Raw genomic sequence first — 26,037 nt, 5'->3', positions numbered from 1 at the left:
GCCTATAATAAAATAGTATTTACTCTGATATTTTTACACTACAGCAGGCATTCTTTCATTAAGGTGCGTCGGTTCACCCGGTTAGCACTATCAGCAATGTTCCAGACTAACAGCTTGATTATCTGAGGGCTTGTACGAAAAGTTGAACATTTGGTTCCGATTTTAGACATACATAAAATTTGCACAAAAAATAACACATTTTACAATAAAAATTCTGCATTTATAAATTTAGCTCAAATGTATATTTCAACATTTCATTTTTTTCTCTCCTCCAGGATTTTTTCTTTCTCATGGAGGGACTACTTCCCTACAACTCCCCTTCCCCCCACCTCCCCACCCCCCCCATTAAATGTGTTACGTTATGTTATGTTATTAAACATTTATATCGAGCACGGATACTAAAGAGTGTCCCGGCGCGGAGGTGAACCATGTCATTAGTGATGTAATATGTGACGTCATCAGCAGTGCATTGCAGGCGCGCAAGTTATAGTGAGTCCAACTAACTATAACCTGGGAATTTCAATGGTTTTATGTCAGTAAAATTTCCAGCTAACTATAACTGGTGTGAAACCTATGGTTTTTTCAGTGAATTTGATAGGTTTTTTAAATGCTAATTCCTAACTATAACTGGTGTGAAACCTATGTTTTTTTCAGTGAATTTCATAGGTTTTTAAATGCTAATTCCTAACTATATATAAGGTCTCAAACCTATGAAATGTATAAATTTTCTGTTTTGAGTAAGTATTAATTATTATTATTATTATGTTTTTTTAATCATTTTTTCCTGGGGTGCTCTGGGTGCGCGCTCCGGTAAGCTCTCCGGAAAGCGCACCCAGAGCGCTACTTTCGTTCGTGAAAAAAATATGAATGAAAAGTTAATAATAACGCAAAACATTTCGTACAATACAAATCAAAGCAGGTTTTTTTTATAAGGAAATGAAAATGATTTTGCATTTCCGTGAAACTATCAAGACGTCACTTCGGCGCGCCGGGTAAGTGCCCCCGGAAGCGCCTACGTTCGTGCCGCGTATGCGCCCCGGAAGCGCATACGTTCTCGCCACGTATGCGCCCCGGAAGAGCCTACGTTCGCGCCGCGTGTGCGCACCCGGAAGCGCTCCGATGCGCGCAGCGTCAGCGCGTCAAGTCATGTGACCTTAAAATAACACTTTTCATTGGTTGCTAACAGTTTTTTTTACAAAGAATGAAATCCCCACTAATTTCCTTCACTTCTTCTTTCACTTTTGTGACTGAAAGACCTGTTTTTTGCTCCTGGATCTTTCTTGGTTTACCATGGCTGCCAGAGAATCCAGCAGTGATGAAGAGCCTGAATTCATCAATGAAGAGCCTCCTCAGCCAAAGGTGAAGGAGCATTTTATTTGGAAATTTTTTTAAATACCACCTAACCAGAAAAAGGTGAATGCTCCAAAAGTGGAGTGCAGGATCTGCAAACAAGTCCTGTCACGGGGTGACCCCCAAAAAAAAATACCCTTTTGGGAACTTTACAATGATCCGGCATGTGGAGAGGAAGCACCCCCAGAATTTTGCCCGGGAAAGTGTCAGGGCTCTGGCACAAGAGGTTCCCAGTGATGGGGCCTCTACATCCACCGGAGGAGCAACTACTTCTGGGAGGGGGCAATCGCAGGAGCTCGTGCCAAATATTCAACCTACTTTTAACAATGCTGTCCTGAGATGCAGATACTGCAATCAACTCCTTACCTATGGGGAGTAAAGTGTCCTGCCCATGGTTCGAGCATTGGAGAACCATCACTGCCGTTCCCAGCCCTAATTTGTTTTGTTTTTTTTGCTCCTGTTGAGCAGGTTCCATTCCCTGTTTTTGTTTCTGTTCTTAAAAAAAAAAAAAGAAAAAAAAAGTTCTTTTCAGAACTTCCTCCAATTCTCATCAAAGAGCTATATTCTTAAAAAAATGAAAAAGAGTAACTGAAATGGAGTGCATTGATAATGGAAAGGAAAATGAGTAAGAAAGAACAGAAAGGTATGAGAGGAGAAAGGAAGTGAAGTAGGGGGACTGAAAGAAGGTGAGTGTTGGGAAAGAAAGTAAGGAGAAGAAGAGTGAATATGGGAAATGTGGATATTCAAAAAAATGTTAAAAAGGAAAGGGGTGTGGAAGGGTAAGAAAAGATGCATTGCTGGAGTTGAAGACTGAAGGCTTCATTTATGAAGCCATGCGTCACTTTAACGCCACCAGAGCGTCACTTTTTGTGACGCATCAGTTACATAAAAAAAGTACCTTATTCAGTCATATTTACAAAGTGGCGCATCTAGGTAGATGCGTCACTTTGTAAGCCCCTGCGCCACATTATTCCTACGTCAGGTGTAATGTATGCAAAAGGGACGTATTGACGCAGGAAAGGGTCGTAGAGGTGACGCAGTGAAATCTATGAGATATCACTGCGTCACTTTTATGACGCTGTTGCGTCCAAATCTTACGCCTGTTTCACAGCAGGCGTGCAGGCCCTTTCACATGGGCCTTGGCCCCATGTGAAAGGATACATTGCTGGAGTTGCTTCATTTTTGAGACACACTCCATCAATGCATCACTTTTGCGCTTACAGATACGTCTAAAATACTGACGTATCTGTAAGAACTTCCAACATAATACGTCATAAATTTAATATGACGCATGAGTAGAAGACTAAAGGCCTCATTTATGAGGCCATGCGCCACTTTAACGCCACCGGTGCGTCACTTTTTGTGACACACCAGTGCTGTAAGTAATGCACCTTATTCAGTCATATTTACAAAGTGACACATCTAGGTAGATGTGTCACTTTGTTAGCCCCTGTGCCACATTATACCTACGTCAGGTGTAATGTATGCAAAAGGGACGTATTGACGCAAGAAAGGGTCGTAGAAGTGACGCAGTGAAATCTATGACATATCACTGCGTCACTTTTATGACGCTGTTGCGTCCAAATCTTACGCCTGTTTCACAGCAGGCGTGCAGGCCCTTTCACATGGGGCTTGGCCCCATGTGAAAGGATACATTGCTGGAGTTGCTTCATTTTTGAGACACACTCCAGCAATGCATCACTTTTGCGCTTACAGATACGTCTAAAATACTGACGTATCTGTAAGAACTTCCAACATAATACGTCATAAATTTAATATGACCCAGGAGTAGAAGACTGAAGGACTCATTTATGAGGCCATGCGTCACTTTAACGCCACCAGAGCGTCACTTTTTGTGACACAGCAGTGCTGTAAAAAATGCACCTTATTCAGTCATATTTACAAAGTGACGCATCTAGGTAGTTGCGTCACTTTGTAAGCCCCTGCGCCACATTATTCCTACTTCAGGTGTAATGTATGCAAAAGGGACGTATTGACGCAAGAAAGGGTCGTAGAGGTGACACAGTGAATACACTGGGGGCCTCATTTATGAAAAGTGACGCATCGCTGCGTGAAAACAGCGATGCGTCACTTTTCAGTGCGCACTCCTTACGACATTCCTGATGCGTCATATTTAATGTATGACGAATCATGTCGCAAGGAGTTACAGATACGTCAGTATTTCTGACGTATCTGTAAGCGCAAAAGTGACGCATTGCTGGAGTGTGTCACAAAAGTGACGCAACTCCAGTAATGCGTCCTTTCACATGGGGAAAGCCCCATGTGAAAGGGCTTGCATCAGTCTTACGCCTGCTGTGAGGCAGGCGCAAGATTTTGACGCAACAGCGTCCTAAAAGTGACGCAGTTAAATCTCATAGATTTCACTGCGTCACTATTACGAGGCGTTTTGCGTGGGAACGCCCCCTCTGCATACATTATACCTGACGCAGGTATAATGTGGCGCAGGGGTTTACAAAGTGACGCATCTACCGTCACTTTTTAAATATGGCGCAACTAGAATTCAGTTACCTAGCAAGCAGCAGCTACTCTGTACACCATACATGACTCATTTTAGTTCTGAAGGTGAATTGCTAACTCCTCCCCCAGATTGTGTCCCACGGCTTTCATTTAAACATTGTAATGGACATTGCAATAACAGAATAATTTCTTTTTATCTATTGATCACGTGTGAAAGTCTAAACACGGCATGTAACTTTAATATATATGTGTATATATATATATATATATATATATATATATATATATATATATATATATATATATATTCTCTTCACGAGTCGCCTCCAAGTGAAAACACCACACCCAGCGAGTTTTAATCCTTTTTAATCCAGGAACTGCAGGAGATACCAGCCCCCCATCCGCAGCAAAAAATATGGCTGGCCAAACGCGTTTCGGGCTGACAAACGCCCTTGTTCACTGGCACTTGCAGGAAAAATAGACAGCTCACACGAACCAGCTGCGCAAATAAATGTTCCGCCCTTGTGGACGTGTGCGCTAAGTGCATTGTTGTTACCGTAGCCCCTGTGGAAATTCATCCCATGTGGGCGCTGTCATTTTCCCATAATGATTGCAATGTCTTACCCCAGTGGGTTTTGCTGAAAGTAGAAGCAAGGCTGGCTTCCTGTAAGTACTCCGTCCTGGAATCGGGCTCGTCGTCCCACATGCGCCTTTAAATGTTAGGTGTATGCAGGCCTGCCATAGATAAGCAGTGGGGCATTTTCGCGGCCGAGACACACCGCACAGATTCTCTTCACGAGTCGCCTCCAAGTGAAAACACCACACCCAGCGAGTTTTAATCCTTTTTAATCCAGGAACTGCAGGAGATACCAGCCCCCCATCCGCAGCAAAAAATATGGCTGGCCAAACGCGTTTCGGGCTGACAAACGCCCTTGTTCACTGGCACTTGCAGGAAAAATAGACAGCTCACACGAACCAGCTGCGCAAATAAATGTTCCGCCCTTGTGGACGTGTGCGCTAAGTGCATTGTTGTTACCGTAGTCCCTGTGGAAATTCATCCCATGTGGGCGCTGTCATTTTCCCATAATGATTGCAATGTCTTACCCCAGTGGGTTTTGCTGAAAGTAGAAGCAAGGCTGGCTTCCTGTAAGTACTCCGTCCTGGAATCGGGCTCGTCGTCCCACATGCGCCTTTAAATGTTAGGTGTATGCAGGCCTGCCATAGATAAGCAGTGGGGCATTTTCGCGGCCGAGACACACCGCACAGATTCTCTTCACGAGTCGCCTCCAAGTGAAAACACCACACCCAGCGAGTTTTAATCCTTTTTAATCCAGGAACTGCAGGAGATACCAGCCCCCCATCCGCAGCAAAAAATATGGCTGGCCAAACGCGTTTCGGGCTGACAAACGCCCTTGTTCACTGGCACTTGCAGGAAAAATAGACAGCTCACACGAACCAGCTGCGCAAATAAATGTTCCGCCCTTGTGGACGTGTGCGCTAAGTGCATTGTTGTTACCGTAGTCCCTGTGGAAATTCATCCCATGTGGGCGCTGTCATTTTCCCATAATGATTGCAATGTCTTACCCCAGTGGGTTTTGCTGAAAGTAGAAGCAAGGCTGGCTTCCTGTAAGTACTCCGTCCTGGAATCGGGCTCGTCGTCCCACATGCGCCTTTAAATGTTAGGTGTATGCAGGCCTGCCATAGATAAGCAGTGGGGCATTTTCGCGGCCGAGACACACCGCACAGATTCTCTTCACGAGTCGCCTCCAAGTGAAAACACCACACCCAGCGAGTTTTAATCCTTTTTAATCCAGGAACTGCAGGAGATACCAGCCCCCCATCCGCAGCAAAAAATATGGCTGGCCAAACGCGTTTCGGGCTGACAAACGCCCTTGTTCACTGGCACTTGCAGGAAAAATAGACAGCTCACACGAACCAGCTGCGCAAATAAATGTTCCGCCCTTGTGGACGTGTGCGCTAAGTGCATTGTTGTTACCGTAGTCCCTGTGGAAATTCATCCCATGTGGGCGCTGTCATTGTAGGGACTGGGGCCGAGATAAAAGGGGGGTCCCAAAACGCGTTTTCCCCATGTTAATTTCCATAGGGCGGTCGATTTCACTTTTAGCCCGAACGGCTGAATGGATTTCCACCAAACTTGGCAAAATTGTAGGGACTGGTAGCCCGATGTGCCTTTGCTATGTCTCAAGATATGTGCTGCAGTGGATTTTGAGTAATTTAGGTTCAAAAAAATATAAATATCTATAGGCGCTCTCCGGTGCGCGCACCGGAGAGCGCTCCAGGCGCGCCACGCGACTTGCGCGCAGAAAGCTGATTGGCTGAGTTGTCTGTAAACATTCTAAACAGTCCGGAGCGGCCGCCATCTTGTTACTCGGTAGGATCGAGACACGAGAGGTGGGCAAAACAAAGAGGGAAATGACCATAAGGGGGCAGGGTAGACCCCCCCTTGACCCCCTAGGTTTGATGTGGGGGCTATAAAAGGGCCCCGCGGGGCATTTAAAATATTTTTTTTTTTTCGTTTTGCGCGGGGGAAGCGCCCGGTACGCGCACCAGGTAGCGCACCGGGGAGCGTAAAATGAGGGAAAAAGATGACAGAGTTTTAAAAAAATGAAGTTTTTATTTAGAAATTGGAGGTAGTTCTAAAAAGAACTTTTTTTTTTCTTCTTTTTGTTGTTTTATATTTTTTTGTGTTTTTTGAACTTTTTGAACTTTTTTTGGCTTTTCAAAACAGTTTTATATATTTTTTTGTATTTTTTTAGGGGGAGAAACAAAAAAAGGGAATTGAAACTGGCTCAACTGGAGCAAAAAAATTAAAAACCCCAAGAATTACTTCTTTTTGGGGCACTTGTGATTATCACCTGCAAGGACGATGAGCTTAACGCTTTTTTTCAACATAGGCGATAAGCTTGCCACATGCAGAACAAGTGATTTTAAAATCAGCAAATCTTGGCTGAATGCAAGGCATCATCTCAGATGTTTCTGGTCCCGATGAAGTGGGTTGGTTTGTTTGGGAGGTGGTCCTTGACGACTGGGGGAGGTTACTGGCCAGTTCCCTGAACTCAGCACGAGAGTAGTTGTTTGGGTGCTTTCTGGTCATATGACGAATCATGGTATAGTTACCAAATGAATATTTTTTGTTTGGGTTGCCCCGTGAAAGTTCATCATTGCAGATTAGGCAAGTTACCTTGGGCGCATTCACTTTTTTCTTGCCCTCTGGGATTGAAAAAAACTCCCATACAATGTGTGGCTTGGGTTTGTATGGGGTATTTTCTTCAGGCAGCCATCTTCTCCTCCCCTCCTCCTCTTCCTCTTCCTCCTCCTCCTGTTCTTGACCACCAATATAATCTTGAGGTGGTCCTCTTGGTGGTTGTGGTGGTGGTGGTGGGGCAGATGCACCAGCTGCTGCTGCTACTGAAGCCATTATTAATATCAAAAAGGTACAGAGATGTACAAACAGGTCTTCCTCAGTCAAAGGACAAAGTCAGAATAAGGAAAAAAGGTGGGGTCTTTCATCATTTAGAAACAAAACTGTCCTGAACCAATGAGAAGTGTTATTTTCAGGTCACAAGACCAGGGGCTTCATCATTATGAAACTAAAACTGTTATGAACCAATGAAAAGTGTTATTTTCAGGTCACATGACCCGACGAGCTTACGCTACGCGCCCCGGGCGCGCCCGGGGGCGCAACGGGTCGCGTAGCGTAAGCGCGTCGGATGTTTACATTGCACGATCGTATTCGCTCGAGTACTTCCGGGTGCGCTTACGCCGTGCGTATCACGCGGACGCGGCTACGCGATACGTCATGATCATGTTTTCGTTCGCGATATTGGCGCTTACGGGACGCTCCTCGGAGCGCGCCCGGGGGCGCTTTATAAAAGTACGCTTTTCGGGGCGCTCCCCGGGAAGCGCACCGGAAGCGCTCCAAAGCAAAAAATAAAAAAAATAAAAAATGGGAAAAATTGTAGGGACTGGTAGCCCTATTCTTAAGTGGTTTTTACGAAAATTAACTTTGATAAAATATATATTGTGCTACATTGGGCTATATATATGCCAAAATGCCAAAATTTAACCCAAATGTAGTCCAATGTAGCCCAATGTAGCCCAAAGATGGCCACCAGAGACCAAAAAATGTAAATGTAGCCCAAATTTCAACTAGATGTAGCCCAACTGTAGCCCAATGACAGAATGTACCAGAGTGTTCTAAAGAACAACTAGAGTGCTAACAGTCTTATTTATAAAGTGAGACTTATAGTTAGGAATTAGCATTAAAAAAACCTATGAAATTCACTGTAAAAACCATAGGTTTCACACCAGTTATAGTTAGGAATTAGCATTCAAAAAACCTATGAAATTCACTGAAAAAACCATAGGTTTCACACCGGTTATAGTTAGGAATTAGCATTTAAAAAACCTATTAAATTCACTGAAAAAACCATAGGTTTCACACCAGTTATAGTTAGCTGGAAATTTTACTGATATAAAACCATTGAAATTCCCACGTTATAGTTAGTTGGACTCACTATAACTTGCGCGTGCAATGCACTGCTGATGACATCACATATTACATCACTCATGACATGGTCAGTGACATCACTCATGACATCACTGATGACATCTCAAATGACATCACTGATGACATCGTCCAGTGAATGTGTGTCTTTCTGAAAAATAAATATATTTTATATATGTATATGTTAAGATCGATGGAAGAATAAATGTTTAAATAAGTGTCTAAATGGATGTTTTTTTTAAAAAAATTGATTGGTTAACTGGCTTATTAAGTGTATCTTAGTGAATACATATATTAGCGAGTAATGTTTAAATATTTAAATATATGTATCAGTGTTTTACTTTGTGTATAAGTGGCTGCATGGGTTGCTGAGTAGCTACATGTGTGTGTATATGGGTTATTAGATGTTTTTTTAGTATCAGTATGAGTGTCTGTATGGTTTGGTGGGGCTGTTACTTAGCACATAGATGCATCAATGACTGACTCACTGTTTGTATGTGTTTTGAAGACAGCATTTGTGTAGGATTGTATGGGTGGATGAGTGTGTATATGTGTGTGTTAGAGAGTGAATGCCTCTCTCACTAGTGTCTTTATGAGTAACTACATATGTTTTAATCTTGTATATATGAGAATTGATGTATATAAGTAAGTATATGTGAGAGTGAGAGATTGAAAGAGTTCCTGTTTAAATAAGTATGTGTTTCTATAAGTGATTGTTTAAGAGAGTAAGTATGTGTAAGTTTCCTTAGAAGTAATGTGCTAATGTGTGCATAGTTGTATATGCAAATAAATGGATGTTTATTAGTTTATTTGCATGTGTGAGTATATGTATGAGTAAGTTTTTGATGACTGTCAGTGTGTAACAGAATGAATAGGGGTATCACTACATATGAAGAGTGAGTATATGTATGAGTGAATACATAAAACTGTTGGTGAATGTGTGAATTTGTATATAGATGGTGAAATTACTGAATTGGTTGTTGTAACTGGTATGGGTATATCCACTTTTTTGTTAATGTTAGTATCTATTTTTGAAGATGTGTTTCAAAGGTTACTTTACAGTGAAAGGAGGTCTGTCACTGTGTTACAAGGATGGTGTCATCAGTGATGTCATGAGTGATGTCACTGACCATGTCATGAGTGATGTAATATGTGATGTCATCAGCAGTGCATTGCACGCGCAAGTTATAGTGAGTCCAACTAACTATAACGTGGGAATTTCAATGGTTTTATATCAGTAAAATTTCCAGCTAACTATAACTGGTGTGAAACCTATGGTTTTTTCAGTGAATTTATTAGGTTTTTTAAATGCTAATTCCTAACTATAACCGGTGTGAAACCTATGGTTTTTTCAGTGAATTTCATAGGTTTTTTTAAATGCTAATTCCTAACTATAACTGGTGTGAAACCTATGGTTTTTTCAGTGAATATATATATATATATATATACATATATATATATATAGTAGCCCTAAAATGGTGTCTCAGGCCTGCCACATCCTGTGAACTGCCATGTTGTCTGGCCAGTGTACAAACTGACCAGTCCTCGCCCTTCCCTTTTCTTACACATTGGACACCCTTATAGTAGGCCCAAGGTACCCCTCTGGGCAGGGTGCAGTGTATGTGAAAAGTAGGACATGTACTAGTGTGGGTGACATGTCCTGATAGTGAAATACAGCCAATTTCATTTTTCACTATTGAAAGGCCATCTTGCCCATAGGATAGATTGGGGAATGCGGTGTCCCATGTGTACCTGCATATCTCCCAATAGGAGCAAGATGGGAAGCTGAAGTCTGGTATCCCTGGACTCAGAATTTGATAACACATCTTTTAGGAAAGATGGTTTTTAAATTCCGTGTTTGAAAATAGCACTTTTAGAAAGTGGCTATTTGCCTGTTCAACCTTTCTGTGTGCCTTTGGTGGTTGTGTATTGACTGTCTGGTTTGTGAGTGACAGGGGCTGGGGTGGCTGCAGGAAGCTGGGGGGGACAGCCCTAGGCTGAATATACCTATCTACACTTAGAGTGGTGGGAGGAGTTGCACCTGGGCCTGAATAGAACTGTTCCTGCCGTACACAATGCTGGCTCCACCTCCTGCGATGTGTCTAACAGCCCTGGCCAACACTCACAAAGGAAGAAGACCTGCCGTGGCAGAGGGCACCCAGAACTGGTTGGGACTGGATCCTGTACCCCCTCACACATGAAGAACAAAGACTTTTGGGGTATAAGAGTAAGACCTGAAACCCCTGTAAATTAGACAACTTCTGTAGTCAAGAGGAATCCCTGCCGAAGAAGATCAGCGAAAGAGACTGAGGAGGAAGATTGCCCTTGCTGTGTGCTCTGGGGCTGACCTGCAGTTGCTGTTCTACAAAAGGGGGAGGACAAGGGACTTTGCTGTGTGCTGTGTCACCAGCTTGCAATAAGGACTTTGCTGTGTGCTGTGTACTGAAAGAAAAACAAAGTCTCCAAGGGCCTGAGGAGAGCTGGCCTTCTGTTTGCAACTCAGGGATACAAAAGTTGCATAAGATTTCCACTTGTGAATGCCCAGTGCGTATTGCTGTGCACTGACTGTGGCCCCGTGAACTTTGCCCTGCCTGTCCGTGTTGTATATCACTTGGTGTGCTTGTCGGCACACAGCGGGGCTCAGCGTGGGGCCTGCCGTGACCCCACCGTGTATCACCTGAAGTGCTGCCCTGGCGCTCGAGAGTGCGTGCCCGTGCACTACCCGAGGCCGTAACCACAGCTAGGGCCTGCCGTTAGGTCTCCTTTGCCTCAAGACTAAACTACCCAGGACCATGCCTTCAATGTGGTGTGCAACCCGGTGCGCAGCTGAAACACTGCGGGGAGCCTACTTTGTCCTAGAGTGCTACATGGTTAATTCACCGCCATCGCAGGCCCAGGCCCTGAAATCAGCGTTCCTAAGTTCACCGCCACAGGCCAGAGTCCCTGTGACAGCATCTCTCTGCCGCGCTGGGATTTGCCCAGCGGAAGAGAGTGTTTCTGTTAAAATCGATAAACTTTAGGTGTAGATAAGCGGCGTTCATTTATGTTCACCACAGCATATTGTTAAAGGTAAAATGACGGTCGTGAACACTGCCTGCGCCATCTTGCTTAGTGTGTATTTCTATGTGCACGTAAGCTGCAGCCATTTTACACATCACAGCCATTTTGTACTCTGTTGGTCACCTTTGTTTCACCCTGTCCTTGCTAGCATCCTTCTGACTCTCCGACCAAACCTGATATGTGTGCTGGGGGCTATAAACCCTATTGTCACGACAAACCTTAGTGCCACTTGCTGCCCCTAACTAATTTTTCCTTTCATCTCTGTTTACAGACAAGCCTTTGGACAATCGTCCCCTCACCGCACCTAGTTACTTAAATCGGTCCCAGACACTAAAATGACCCTTGCAGACATGATTTATTACACTAGAAACAGCGGTTTTTGCTTTACCAACAATGAGACCTGTTTTAATCAACAGAACTGACTCTTACATCTGGCCTGTCTCACTTGTTTTAGACCCTGAAGAAAGGTCCAGCTACGAGATAACATTGTCTGTTTTGACCTGAGCAGGAGGAGAATTAATGTTGGGCCTGTGTAACCATATTCATGAAACTAATGCATTGTGTCAAAACTGTATAAAAGGAAGAGCCAAAGAAGTTGCCAGCAGAACACCTCCCTGAGACATCCCGGTGTCTGCAGTTGATGTGGTCTCCTCTTGAGAGTAAGAAACTTTTTTATTGCCTTCCAGTTTCCAGCGCCTGAATTAAAGGTGACCCTCCGCCCGGCAGCATTGGGGGTCTTAGGAGACTTGCTGCTTTTCACATTTCCCTGAGCCTGGTGGCTCGACGTGAGTGCTGCGCTGCTATTGGATGAGGCGCCCCTAAGCTGGGAGGCTCGATGCGAGAGCCCCGCTATGATAGGAGGTAGTGCAAGGCACCTCCCCGCACTTCCCTGAAGCCGCCAAAAGGAAGCTGTGTGACGTGCAACGAGGTATTTGGTAAAAAACTCGGAGGCCTTTCTTTTCCCTGATTTCTGCCCGGACTGGCATGAAGGCTAGTTGCAGTACGAGGACGGCTGCGCATTCACTGAGTCCCCCCGGAAAGTCTTCAGCGACATAGGGTGGCCGCGCTGATCGCAGAGTCAGCCGGCAGGATAATCAGGGGGCCCAAACCCAGGGGAGGAATTGTTGTTCTGTGCCTCAGGGGCGTGAGCAGATAATTCTACACTGGTCGCACCTACTTACAGAACTGTAGCGCAGATGATAACAGAACTGTGCAAGGGCTGAAGAGACCAGTGCTTTGCTTTTGACAACAGAAACCTACTAGTTTGTTGTTCTAAGGAAACCCATGTGAACATTTTTCAAGAAACATTCTAAAGAAAGAGTATTTAGGTATGTTGGAGAAGTCGTTTTGATCTGGCCTAAATTAGATAAAGATATTTATATTTTTATAAACAACCTGTGTGGTGTCAATTTGTGGGGCTTCACTGGGTTACATGCATGTTAGTACAAATACTTTACACATTGCCCTGGGGATAAGCCTGTCTGCTCGTGCCAAGCTACCAAGGGGGTGAGCAGGGATTATCATCAGTGTGTGTTTCCCGCTTACCCTGATTAGAGTGGTGGTCTCTGCCTGGCTTTGGTGCAAGCCTTAGCCAACCAGAAATTCCATTTCTAACACCTACCAAACCCACATATTTCTGAAAACTAGACTCCTGGGTGAGTCAAGCGAGGTATGGCTTGCGTGGACCCCCCAATGTTTTCCTACCCAGAATCCCCTGCAAACCTCAAACTTAGCTAAAAAAAACAATTTTTTTTTCAAATTTCTGTGCGGGACAGTTCTGGAACCTGCATGGATCCATAAATTTCCTACCACCCAGCTTTTCCACAGGTCTTCAAATAAAAATGGTACCTCACTCACGTGGGAGAGTCAAGTACGTGACAGGCAAGGGTCCAAAACGTATTGAGAAGACATCAAAATGACCTATCACAAAACAACCTGGTTTTGCAAGGGGGGGTCACCTGGGTGTTTGGCCCCGGGCTCGGCGGCCATCCTGGGAAACCCTACCAAATCCAGACATCTGAAAACTAAATACCCGAGGGAGTCCAACAAGGTATGGCTTGTGTGAACCCCCCAACGTTTTCTTACCCAAAATCCCATGTAAACCTCAAATTTAGCTGAAAAAATAAAAAAATTCTCAAATTATGTGTGGGACAGTCCTGGAATCTGCATGGATCCACAAATTTCCTACCACCCAGCGTTCCCCCAGGTCTCCTGATAAAAATGGTAACTCACGCGCATGGGTGTGTCAAGTACCCGCGACAGACAAGGGCCCAAAACCTATTGAGGAGACATCAAAATTACCTATCACAAAGCAAACTGGGGGCTTATTTATGAGCCCCTGCATCACTTTTGCGCCACCAGTGCGTCACTTTTTGTGACACATCAGTGGCAAAAAAAATGCACCATGTTGCGCCATATTTATGAAGTGATGCATCTAGGTAGATGCGTCACTTTGTAAACCCCTGTGCTACATTATACCTGCTCCAGATATAATGTATGCAGGTGGGCGTTCCCCTGCAAGAAAGGGTTGTAGGAGTGGCGCAGCGAAATCTATGAGATTTTGCTGCGCCACTGCTAGGAGGCCAATGCGTCAAAATGTTACACCAGCCTCATGGCAGGCGTAAGGGTGACGCATGCCCTTTCACTTGGGGCTTGCCCCATGTGAAAGGAACATTTCTGGAGTTGTGTCAGGCTTCTGATTCCCTCTCAGTATCTGATTCAACTCCAGCAATGCGACACTTTTTGCGCTGACAGATACGTCATTTATTCTGTTGTATCTGTCGTTCCTTGCGACATGATGCGTCATATTGTAAATATGACGCACCATTGGTGCCGCATGCAGGGCGCACTGAGAAGTGGCACATCGCTGCTTTCACGCAGCGATGCACCACTTCTCGTAAATGAGGCCCTTTATTTTGCATGGGGGGTCACCGGCGTTTTTTGCCCCAGGCTTGGCGGCCATCTGGGAAACTACCAAACCAACAGATTTTTTAAAACTAGACACCCGGGGGAGTCCAGGACATACGACTTGCGTGGATCCTCCAAAGTTTTCCTACCAGAACCCCTTGCAAACCTCAAATTTAGCTGAAACAAAAACACATGTTCCACATATTTTTGTGTGGAATCACCGTGCCGGCAAAATGTCTTACTCCACAGCGTTCCCCTCATTCTCCTATGTAAAATTATACCTCACTTGTGTGGGTGTCCAATGCAGAATTGGCTGAAAACATATTTTTTTTTAATGTAGCGCTTAGAATTCTGGGTGCTATACCCTTAATCCCTATGTTTTTGGCCCTTGCCAGTCACAGGCCCTTGCCTCACCCACACAAGTGAGGTATGATTTGATTTGATTTGATTTGATTTGTGCATTTCTAAAGCGCACGAATGCCCGAAGGTGTCTTGGCGCTATGGATTGTCCAGATTCTGGGGCAAGTGTGGAGTTAGTGAAATTTATGCGGTGAATAGCCAGGTCTTAATTCTCTTTCTGAAAATCTCCAGGGTTGGGCTGTTTTTTATGTCAAGTGGTAGTGCGTTCCATGTCCGTGCTGCATGCACGAGGAAGCTTCTTCCTCCCCAATTTGATCGTTTGAACTTGGGTATCGCTATCAGTTTTTTTCCACCTGATCTGAGAGGCCTTGATGGTTCGTAGTGCTTTAGGTGGGTTTTCAGGAAAAGAGGGCCTTTGCCCTGCAGTGCCTTGTAGGTCATGCACAGTGATTTAAACTTGACTCTTTTGGCTACAGGTAGCCAGTGGAGTGTCTCTAGTTTATGACTGATAGGCTGAAACTTTGGGATTTCCAGTATCAGTCGTGCCGCTGCATTCTGGAGTCGCTGCATTTTTTCCATGATTTTTATTCTAGCTCCGGCATACAGTGCATTACCGTAGTCCAGTCGAGACAGTGCTAGGGCTGTCACTACAGTTCTGCGTGTGTCTTGAGGCAGGTATGGGAGTATTTTTCTGATCATTTTTAGTATCAGCCAGAAAGACGATGCCAGTTTGTTTACTTGGGCTTCGTATGTTAGTTTGGTGTCTATCATGACTCCCAAGTTTTTAGCTTTCTCTGAGGGTTCTGGTCTTGTTCCCAGTTCAGGGGACCACCAGTCTGGGGACCAGATATCGGCGCTACCTCCTAGAAACATTACCTCACTCTTTTCTCCGTTGAGTTTGAGGCAATTTTGTTGCATCCATTGGCTAACTTTTAGCATGCATAGTTGGAAATTCTTAGCTGTTACTTTACTGTCTTTGCCTATAGAAATGACGATTTGGGTATCGTCAGCGTAGGATATTGGTGTAAATCCATTTTCTCTTATTAATTCGGCAAGGGGGGCCACATATAAATTAAAAAGTGTTGGGCTTAATGACGAGCCCTGTGGAACGCCGCATGGTACTTTAAAGGAGTCTGATTTTGCTTCTCCTATTTCAACTGTGAAATTTCTTTCATGGAGGTAGGATGCAATGAGGTTGCACACGTGGTCACTGGCTCCTGTTTCCCTAATGCGTTTTATTAGTATCTCGTGGCTGACCGTATCAAAGGCCGCCGAGAGATCCAATAGCACCAAGGCGGCCTTTTCTCCTCTGTCCAGTATACTTCTAAGTTCCTCGGTGGCCGTGAGGAGGGCTGATTCCGTTCCGTGTCCTTCCCAGAATCCAAATTGAGAGTGATCAAGCCAATCGTTGTCCAGTAGGTATCGTGAGAACTGTTTGTTTAGTAGTTTTTCCAGCACTTTTGCAGCAAAAGGAATCCTGGCTATAGGCCTGTAATTACTGGGGACCTCGTTGTCTAGATGGGGTTTTTTCAGTAGTGGCCTAATTGAGATGGTTTTCCAGTCGTTTGGAAATATGCTGGTGTTTAAAATTACTTCAAACAGTTTTTGAAGTGTCTGTCCTATTTGTTCAGGACATATTTGAAATATTTTCGGTGGACATGGGTCTAAAGGACTGCCTGAGTTGGTTGTCATAACTTCCTTAGTAATTTGTTCCACTGTGGGTAGTGACCAGTTAAAGGATGGGGTGCCGCTGGATTGATTGTCTAGTTTTGTATTGTTTATGGGGTTTTGATTTGAATGGTCATTCTGATTGTTTTTAAAGAGTTCATACACTGATGATACTTTATTTACGAAGAAGTGGCCTAAGATGTTACAGAAATCCGATGATATATCTACTGGATTGTTGTTTTCAATTTTGGCAAGTTTTTTGACTACTGTGAACAGGTCTTTGCTCGAGTTCTTGGAATCATTTATTTTGTTTACAAAGAATTTGCTTTTTTCTGCGACTATCATATTTTTATATGTGGCCAGTTCGTTTTTATAGTCTGTCTTTAATTTGGGGTCATAATGCGAACTCCATTTTTTCTCAGCTCTTCTGCAGGTCTGTTTTTGTGCTCTTAAGGCTTCCGAGTACCAGGGTTGTGAGGGTGACTTCCTTTTAAAGGTAGCTCTTTTTTGTGGTACGGAACTCTGAGTGGCTGTTTTTAGCCAGTCATTGAATTGCTTGCAAGCTATATTGCTGTCGCTTTCTAGCATTGGAGATGAGGAGTTCATTACCTCTACTAACATTTGAGTGTCTATTTTCGACCAATCCGGATAGGTGACTCCCTTGGAAGTTTCAGTTGGTTTTCCCAGGTCCTCTATAGTCTCTAATTGGAATGATACTAGTTTATGATCTGTCCATGCGATTGGATGGACTTCTACCTTTGTTAGTTTTTGGCATGATGTAAAGATACCATCAAGTGTATGTCCTGCTACATGTGTTTCTGAGAGAACTTTCTGGTCTAGATCAAAATTACCCATTGTCTCTATGAAGGTGTTGATTCGGGGGTCTGTGGTTTTCTCCAAGTGTAGATTGAAGTCTCCCAGTATTGTGTAGTCCTGGTTCATTACACATGATTCAAGGAAGGGGCTTAGTATATCAATGAGTGGTTTTTTTGCATTAGGTGGTCTATAAATAAGTATCCCATTGAATGTATACTTGTTTGTAACCATGATTTGAAATGTCATGGTTTCACAGTCAGGGTGGCTACCTTTTTCGGAGCTCTTGATTCTGAGGCTTTCTTTCGCTATAATCGCTAACCCTCCTCCCCGTTTCATTTTTCTGTCTACTCTGTAGATTGAGTATTTTTCGGGTATTGCTAGTGAGAGGTCGGCGTCCGATGCTTCGTCCGCCCATGTTTCTGTTACAAACAATAGATCAATTTTTTGGTTATCGATCAAATATGCGATGTGGGTGTTATGCTTTATCATTGATCTGGCGTTTATTAGCCCTGCCTTGATAGTGTATCTTTTGATATTCTCTATGTTCTTATTTATGTTGTTAATTGTGGCAAAGTCGAATTTAAGAGGGCAGCATGGGCATTGCTTACCTTCATTCTGCAGATCTATTAGTGGGCATGTTGCGAGGTGTCTTAATGACGAGGTATCATTTTACTCGGGACAGTGAGGGGAACACAGTGGGGTAGGACATTTGTGTTGGCACTGTCATTGTACAGATAAATATATGGAAACGTTTTTTCAGCAAAATTTTAGGTTTGCAGGAAATTCTGGGTAGGAAATCGTTGGATGATCCATGCAAGCCATCCATCGCTGGACTCCCCCGTAGACGACTTATAAGAGGGATAAGTCCTTGCCAACTGGGAATGCCAATTAAAACATAACAGTTTTGGGGATAGAACACTGGCAACAGGATCTGGACAGCAGCCTCCGGTGCACATTCAGAGTAATTGTCATCAGCAGTGGAGCAAAATTGTGTGTGGGGATGACCACACAAAAAGGGCACTTTCCTACACCAACAATCACAAATAAGCATATATTATCACTTAAATGGCAATATGAAATATATTCATATGCTTGTCAAGTTATCATTTTTAGTAAACCAACTTGTGCTAATATTGGCATAAACATCAGCTCCTAAATGTCTGAGAATACATTTTGTACCCAAAATGCTACTTTTTAAATATAGAAAATATAGCATTCTTACCCCAACAGTAGATGTCAGTTTCCGAAAATACTTCACTTTTATAATCAATTACATTTTCTTAATTTAATAGCAAAGTGTCAGCTTGCCACCTTCAATAAATACATTAATTTTGCCCCCAAATGCAATCATTTAATTTTCAATAAATTAATACCTGTCAATATATTTCCCCATGTGACCAATCCTTCAAAAGACAACCAAAAGCAGCCATGTGCAAAGGAAACCAAACATATGACATTCAATGCCGTTCTGTGCTCATTCATCTATGTATGTCAGTGAATGACATAATGTGCTCACATTTCCACCGCATGCCATTTAATCTCTCCCATGCGCGATAGTATTATTCTCCCATAGATTGCAATTAACTACATTGTGGTCAATATTCACTTTGATGTTATTCTTGGACGATTCATCCGGATATCATTAGCTTCGGAACCTATTATATTCATTATTTCTTTTTTTCTTTAATATTGTTGCTTTTTAATTAAGAATTCTGTGTCTCATTTCTTAAATTCCATTTCCATTTTTAGTCTACAGATGGTAGTGTTGCACCATTTTATGACATGCGTCGTTCTAAATGTATTTATTTTGATAGGATTAATAAAATGTTATATGTTGTATCATTATTGTACAACGGAATGCTTCCGATCACTTCCTCATTCACATTACCCTTTTCTACTTAACCCCGTCTTAGATTTTTTATTTTTAAATCCTGTATAGCTATACCTTTATCATAATTTATTTGTATTAATTTAGTAAAAGGGGAATACTTCCAATCGCTTCTTCCATCAAATAGCCCTTTTGTTCTTTACCCCTTTTATAATTGTTTTGTTTAATCCATTTTAGCCTTATCGTTCTTCATAATTTTTTTTTAAATTAATTTACTGAAAGGGGGATGTCTTACCGCCCTTCCATTTTTAAAGTTTTAATTTATTTTTTAATTCATATTGAATTACGTAACTCCTAACTCGTATTGTTTCCCTTTGTTCTCCCGAAGTCTTTAGTTGATTGCATTTTGCTCTCTCTGGACATATTTACCGCAATAGTTTTTGATGCACTATCAGCCTGATTCATGTACGGGCCGTTTTGCGTGGCCCTAATAGCGAATCATAGCGACTCGCTATTGAGGACACGCAAAACGGCATTCATGTAGGAATTGCTAAATCAATAGCGATTCCTACATGTTCTCTATTTGCGAGTAGCAATTTGCTACTCGCAAAAAAAGGAATTTCTCCCCATTCATTCCTATGGGCCAAAAGGCCCATAGGAATGAATGGGGAGTATCCCTTATTTGCGAGTAGCAATTTGCTACTCGCAAATCAGATAGCGATTTTAAGGGTGCCAGGGGTGTCCAAAGGACACCCTGTAGCACCCCTAAAATGCACATTTGAACAGGTGTTGCGCACACACATGTCCAAAGGACATGTGTGTGTGCAACATGCAACTTAGAAAAATGCTTTTAAAAGCATTTTTCTATGTTTTTGCTATTTACCGAGAGGTCTGACCTCTCGGTAAATAGCGGTCCAATTTTGCTAAATCGCAATTTTTGCAAGTGTCATGAATAGCATTTAAGGAATCTCTAATAGAGATTCCTTAAATGCTAATCCTCGCATATTTGCTAATTCCTCATTAGCGATTTTAGCATTTGGGATTGTGAATCCCAAATGCCAAAATTGCACTCGCAAAAGGCAAGATTCTGAGAATCTTGCCCTTTGCGAGTGCAATTTTGCTTCATGAATCAGGCGGTATAAGCTGATCAATGTCGCTGTGTAACAGGTCACTTTCCGCTAATCTGCACATGCGCGAGCACACATACTCTGGCGAGCTGGCGGCGTTCACACGTCCTCCTCTGACGCTCTCTGGGGCTCACCTCCTCCCAGGGCCCGCTTTTTGGCGGTGCGACTGGTGCGGCCGCGCACTGGGCGCTGACCTGTGGAGGGAGGCGCTGATCTCAAGGGGGTGCTGTGTTTAGTAAATAACCTATGACTGGAGATGAGATGATGGCGACAAAAATGATTGTTCCACTGGGTGCCACCAGCGGTAAGCCTCTCAATCCATTGTGTTACTGTCCTGCTATGTCTATTCTCCCTTCCCTTTGTCATGATGGTCCCAAATGAACATTTACACAGTAATGTTCAAAACATTTTCTTTTCTTTTTGCTCATTATGGTTGTTTGCGTTATTTTCTATTTTTGTTCAGTGGTGAACCGGAGTCTCATCCCAGTTTTTAAGATGACAAGGTGTCAGCAGGCACCTGTGGCTCATCTGTCTGCTGCTGAAGACAAAGGTAGAGCTTTTTAGATGGCCTTCCCACTTAACCTGTCTCCCTGCACAGCCTCCTTTCACTCCAACGCCAGGTAATATTATTGCTGGCTGTGACACGCAAAAGGAGTAAAGCCACTCCCAGTGGCCTCATTGTCACGCTGAGAGACTTAGGACAGGAGAAGGCCCACCACATGCAGTGCCTGCTCAAGTAGACCCACCACATGCAGTGCCTGCCCAGTTTGGCCCACTGTCCTAACACACAAGACAAAGTACTCTGTACTTGGTTACAATGAGCTCCAATCTTACCTCTAAGGCTGCAGCAGCCTTTAAGGTCAAGCGCCAGTGGCCAAGCTGGCCCAGGAAAATTTGGTTTTATCAACAGCTGAAAAACGTGGCCCACCAGCTGTCCTTTGCCTCAGGTCCCCTCGGCAATGGCTAATTGACCGCCCTGCCAATCCGACGCTGACCTGTGATGCCCTTTAGCCTCTGTACCACATATTCTCAAACTGAGGACCAAGTGCTCTTTTAGCAAATGACTCAAGTAGCAAGGCAGGGCAGGCAAAGGCTGACTTAAAGAGGTGCGGTGGACTTGAACTTCAGCACTTAGAAAAATACTTCTATTTCTCTGGACCTGGAACTGTCCCTCTCCCAATGAAGGCCTGTCCTCTTGTCATCAAAACTTCAAAGGCACCCACTTCTGAGCAGACGAGGTAGATGTCTACTCTCTCTCCACTGTTAAGACTGTGATCCTTCCAATACCCTACTTAAATTAGCATTGGCATAGCCAATAAGACCCGCCTTTGGGACCTTATAAGTGTTTAGTTATCCAGCACAATATCCTTGGTGCAACATGTTGCATGGCTAAACACTTATATGGTCCCAAAGGCGAGACCTATTGGCTATGCAAATGCTTGTTGTTCCTGCTCTTTGCACGGGGTGGAAGCTTGCAATGGTGCTCTAAGCACCATGGGCACTCATGTAGAGCACTCTAAACTAGTTGCTGTTCTTTGCACGTGGTGGAAGCTTGGAATGGTGCCCTCAGTACAGCAGCTGCTCTTTGTGCATGGATGCAGTCAGCTTCCAGAGCGTGCACACCTCCTGCCGCATACACACATCCTGTGTGGAGGACGCTTGCTCTGCTGGTGACACTGCTAGAGGGACCCTTAAGCTCACCGACATTTACGAAAATCCTTTTCAGGAGGTCAAAGGGGAAAAACATGGTCTTTGTCAAACACTGACCTCTGTGCAGGTGGCAAAGGCACATATGTGTTGTTATTGAATTATTTAGAATATAAACAGAGTTTTTAGCTGCTTTCCTTTAGTGAGTTAGTGCTTGTCTTTTAATCGTAAAGGGGTCCCCAGAGCCATGTGGCAGAATTTAAGGCTGACCAACGACTACGTAAATAATAGCCATGTGCATTAGGTTATATGCAAAATTCAAAGCTTTCAGCTTCTGTGGAACAATTTCATCTTAACTGTTCAATCAAAAAACTGAAGCTGAATGTATTAAATCTGGCAACAGGATGTCTTGCTGAATGGGAGGCTCTTGGAAGGGCAGGCACACTTGCAAATTGTTTCTAAGATCGCCCGTCAGGGCGAGAAGGTTTGGGAATGGCGGTCACATGGCAGACCGATGACTGACATGCATCTCACTCACGTACCTGCTGGTCTCTCAGTGGGGTGCGCCGCCGGGCTGTCTCTCCTAGCCCACAGATGCCAGTCAGACCCCCCGGGATATTGCGGCATAGATTTGCTAATTTTGCGGCACAAAAATTGAAATTTAGCGGCACAAAAATGAAAATTTTGCGGCATTATTGTGGCACTTGATTTTACTAGTAATCATTCCTTTTCAGCGCTAAATCGATGGAACCTGTTTTAGCAAAGTATTCCACTTTGAAATAGGCATATTTAAAGTTTCTGCAGCTCTACGGATGCACAGCTCCAATCTACTAACCTCGTGGGACCGGTACGTATTTCTTCCTGGGATGTTCTAGCACCCATGTATGCACCCCTGGCGGGGCACCACTTTCACCACTCCCTGGTTTCAGTCACGCAGCTCCCTTCACTCTGGTTTCAGTCACGCAGCTCCCTTCACTCTCTGGTTTCAGTCATGCAGCTCCCTTCACTCCCTGGTTTCAGTCATGCAGCTCCCTTTGCTCCCTCGGTTGCAGTCATGCAGCTCCCTTCGCTCCCTGGGTGCAGTCACACAGCCCCCCTTCGCTCCCTGGGTACAGTCAAACAGCCTTCTCTTGTATCGCGTGCACTGACTCCCTGTTATGGGTAGTGCTGACAGGACAGACATATCGCAATAATCATCCTTCAGAACCAGGTTCCCCAGTTCCAAATTTGGCAGCTCTGACCATGGTGTCACATCCCCCCCACTAAACACCATACTGCCTCACTGAGAGAAACTCGCACTGCCGTCAACTACAACCCAATTGTGCCTGCTATAAACACCTGGATGCGGCTCAATTTAAATTACGCACTCGACAAGAGCAATATGCTGCCTAAAAAAAAAAGTAACAACATCCTGGAAAAAGTAAACACTCATAGGGAACGCAAAATTAGGTAAAGCATGTGAAATGTAAGCAGGAACAACATGGTTACTTTAACGCTTTTACACTCACTATTCAGAAATCAGTGAGTGCTGTTGCCCGAAAAGTTAAGGACATGACTACGGGGCACGAAATCGAACCATTGCATATATCCGTACAAAACGTAAGCAGTATGGTACAAAGACCACTTCCCTGAACACTGAGCCACAGTACACATTTTGTTTTCCAATCCATGTGTTGCAGTACCTCCAGGATTGGTGCACTAGTTCCCTGCTCGGGGGAAAACAATGCTATCCAAAGAAAGACAAGAACAAAAAGGTAGCGCTTCACTGGCAAACTCTGTAGAGTGGCGCAAATTAGTTTGGGTGTGAATAAAATCAATCTGGCCACTTTGCTACCACTCTGTCTGGCTTTATTTAGTTATTTTTCATATTTTAAATCTTTAATTCCTGCAGCTGCACTTTGGAACAGTGCTTTAAATGAGCTGGTACTTTCCGGTACGGAGCATCAGCACTTTTTTAGTTTGCGAGAGAGAGTAAAAGCATTTCTCAAGAGAAATGCAATACCTTTAATTGGAGAGTACCAGCACTTCTAAGTGGTTGATCTACGTGAGTGTTGGGGAGTAAAGTAAATTAAGTAAATTAAAATGAGTGTTGGAGAGGGTTTATGCAGGTGTTAGCGAAAAGTGAGTGTTGGTAGTATGTAGGTGAAGGTATAGTGTAAACGAGCAATGCAGTGTGTGTGTGTCACACTTATCAATGGCTGTCGATGTAGATAGTCTAGTTCAGCTATGCTGGTAATTCCCAATTTTGCTATTTTGTTCTCTGAGTGATGATATGGAAGATGCACCTGAGTACGACTTTTCGTCTTTGAGTTAGTGGGTTTTGCTGGTGAGACAGTTTGTTGTTTTATGAGAAGTAAGATGCGTGGAGTAGTGGGTAGTAGCTGAGTGCTGGGCAGAACACCAATCCAGTGTGGATTTCAAGGGTCATTTTGGGCTCGAGGATAATTTTGGTAATCTTAACAATGTGTATCATTGTCCATTGTGGAAATCTTGTGATTCGTTAAAGGCAGGTATCTGTCTAAGGAAGGGGTGTGCATTCCAGTTACTTTTGACCACTGTCATTATGTTGAAGGATAATGTTATTGGTGTGCCAATGGGCCCGATTGGGTATTTAGTTATACCTAATGAGATGTCATGCCTTGGGTTAAAGTTTCGGAGAAAGACAAGGTTGTTAGTTTTCACAGGGCTTTGGATATGAAATTGATGAATGTTGATAGAAATGTTTTGTTGTATATTTATTTTTAGACTAGTGGCAATTTTTCATGATATGTAAACTTTGTTAGCTCTATTGCACATTTGCCACTTTTGACATTTCCTTGTGTAAAGCGTCTTTTTATGGGGTATGGATGGTTAGCTCTGAAGTTATGTATGAAACTGAAGGTCATGTTATTGTGAGGAAATTCAGCCTCTTCACTTCCAGACGTGTAGACCCTTCAGTTTAATTAATTTGTGGTAGAATAAGAACCTGCAGTCACCTGTTTTTAAATGTATTGCGAAATTCTCATTACGAAATCGCCAGACCTAAAGTGGTCTGAAATATGCATTTTAGAATCAATCCGAACACCCAGTGGCCGATCAAGTACTTGAATGAATCCCAAAGCTGTAGCTTTGTTTTCGGGAAGGTTCGTTATTTGTTGAATATACCCTAAAAGCACTCTCCCGCACTACACTTCAATCTTTCCTTTACAGCGGCAGAGCAAAAGTGGAAACTGACTTTGTATGCTCTGGGCAAGAAGGAAAAGACAGTTCCTTCTCTGCCCGCCCCATCCGTCCCCATGCTGCAATCCTAATTTTTGACATTATTTCCTGCGATTACAGGACAGCAATCAAGCCTGCAAGCTGGAGCGCAGAGAAACAACACTTTCCTTTTCTCGCTCCGCTTTCATAAATATTGTGATTGAGGAAGCAGGCAACTATTACGGCTGTACAGCGCCGTTCACGTGGTGTCCTAAGCGTTGTACAGTCAATAAAATGGGTTCATTTTTTATGCCTGCCAGGAGACCTTTTTTTGCGGCCGATTTGGTAAATATCGCGGCCATCGCGCTTGCCAGCAGATTTTGTGATTTTTTCGTGAATCGCAAAATTGCGAAATGCTGGAGGGTGTGGCCAGTGTGAACTCTCTATGAGAGTGGCCTAAGGAAAGGTGTGAACAGCCTCCAGCATGGGCAGGAGGGATTGGGGGGTGTAACATGCCGTCTGCTCACAGAACTCGCGCTAACAAGATCAAGGCCCCATGGCAGCTTTCAGCTGGTAAATTACATCATCGGTGCCAAGACTTTGGTGAAGACGGGTCCCTTTCACACATTTCTAGACCTCAAGAGAACGAGCAATGATTCCTTTGATGTTCGCAAAAGTGGTACAAGTTCTACCGGTTGTGGAAAGCGTAAGGTTAGGCAACTATATATATATATATATATATATATATATATATATATATATATATATATATATATATATATATATATATATATATATATATATATATATATATATATATATATTCACAGAAAAAACCATAGGTTATAGACCATATATAGTTAGGAATTTGCATTTACAAAACCTTGAAAATTCACTGAAAAAACCATAGGTTATAGACCATATATAGTTAGGGATTAGCATTTAAAAAACCTTATTTTATTTGCACAAAACCATTGAAATTCCATATATAGTTAGTTGCACTAACTATATATCGCGGACCCGCAATCCACTGCTAATGATGTCACATATTACATCATTCATGACATGGTCAGTGACATCACTGATGACAT

At 43.4% G+C, this 26,037-nt stretch overlaps 1 protein-coding gene across 2 annotated transcripts in view; it reads right to left on the bottom strand.

Annotated features, from left to right (window-relative positions):
• LOC147722684 (cytidine monophosphate-N-acetylneuraminic acid hydroxylase-like) overlaps positions 1-26,037 on the bottom strand; it is a 486,512-nt gene that overhangs the window by 723 nt on the left and 459,752 nt on the right. The gene's annotated exons all lie outside the window — the stretch shown is intronic.

Source organism: Lissotriton vulgaris, chromosome 4_1 (genome assembly GCF_964263255.1).
Source record: "Lissotriton vulgaris chromosome 4_1, aLisVul1.2, whole genome shotgun sequence".
Taxonomy (NCBI): domain Eukaryota; kingdom Metazoa; phylum Chordata; class Amphibia; order Caudata; family Salamandridae; genus Lissotriton; species Lissotriton vulgaris.
Note: the sequence above shows the minus strand (reverse complement) of the source record. Positions and strands in the feature narration are given on the sequence as shown.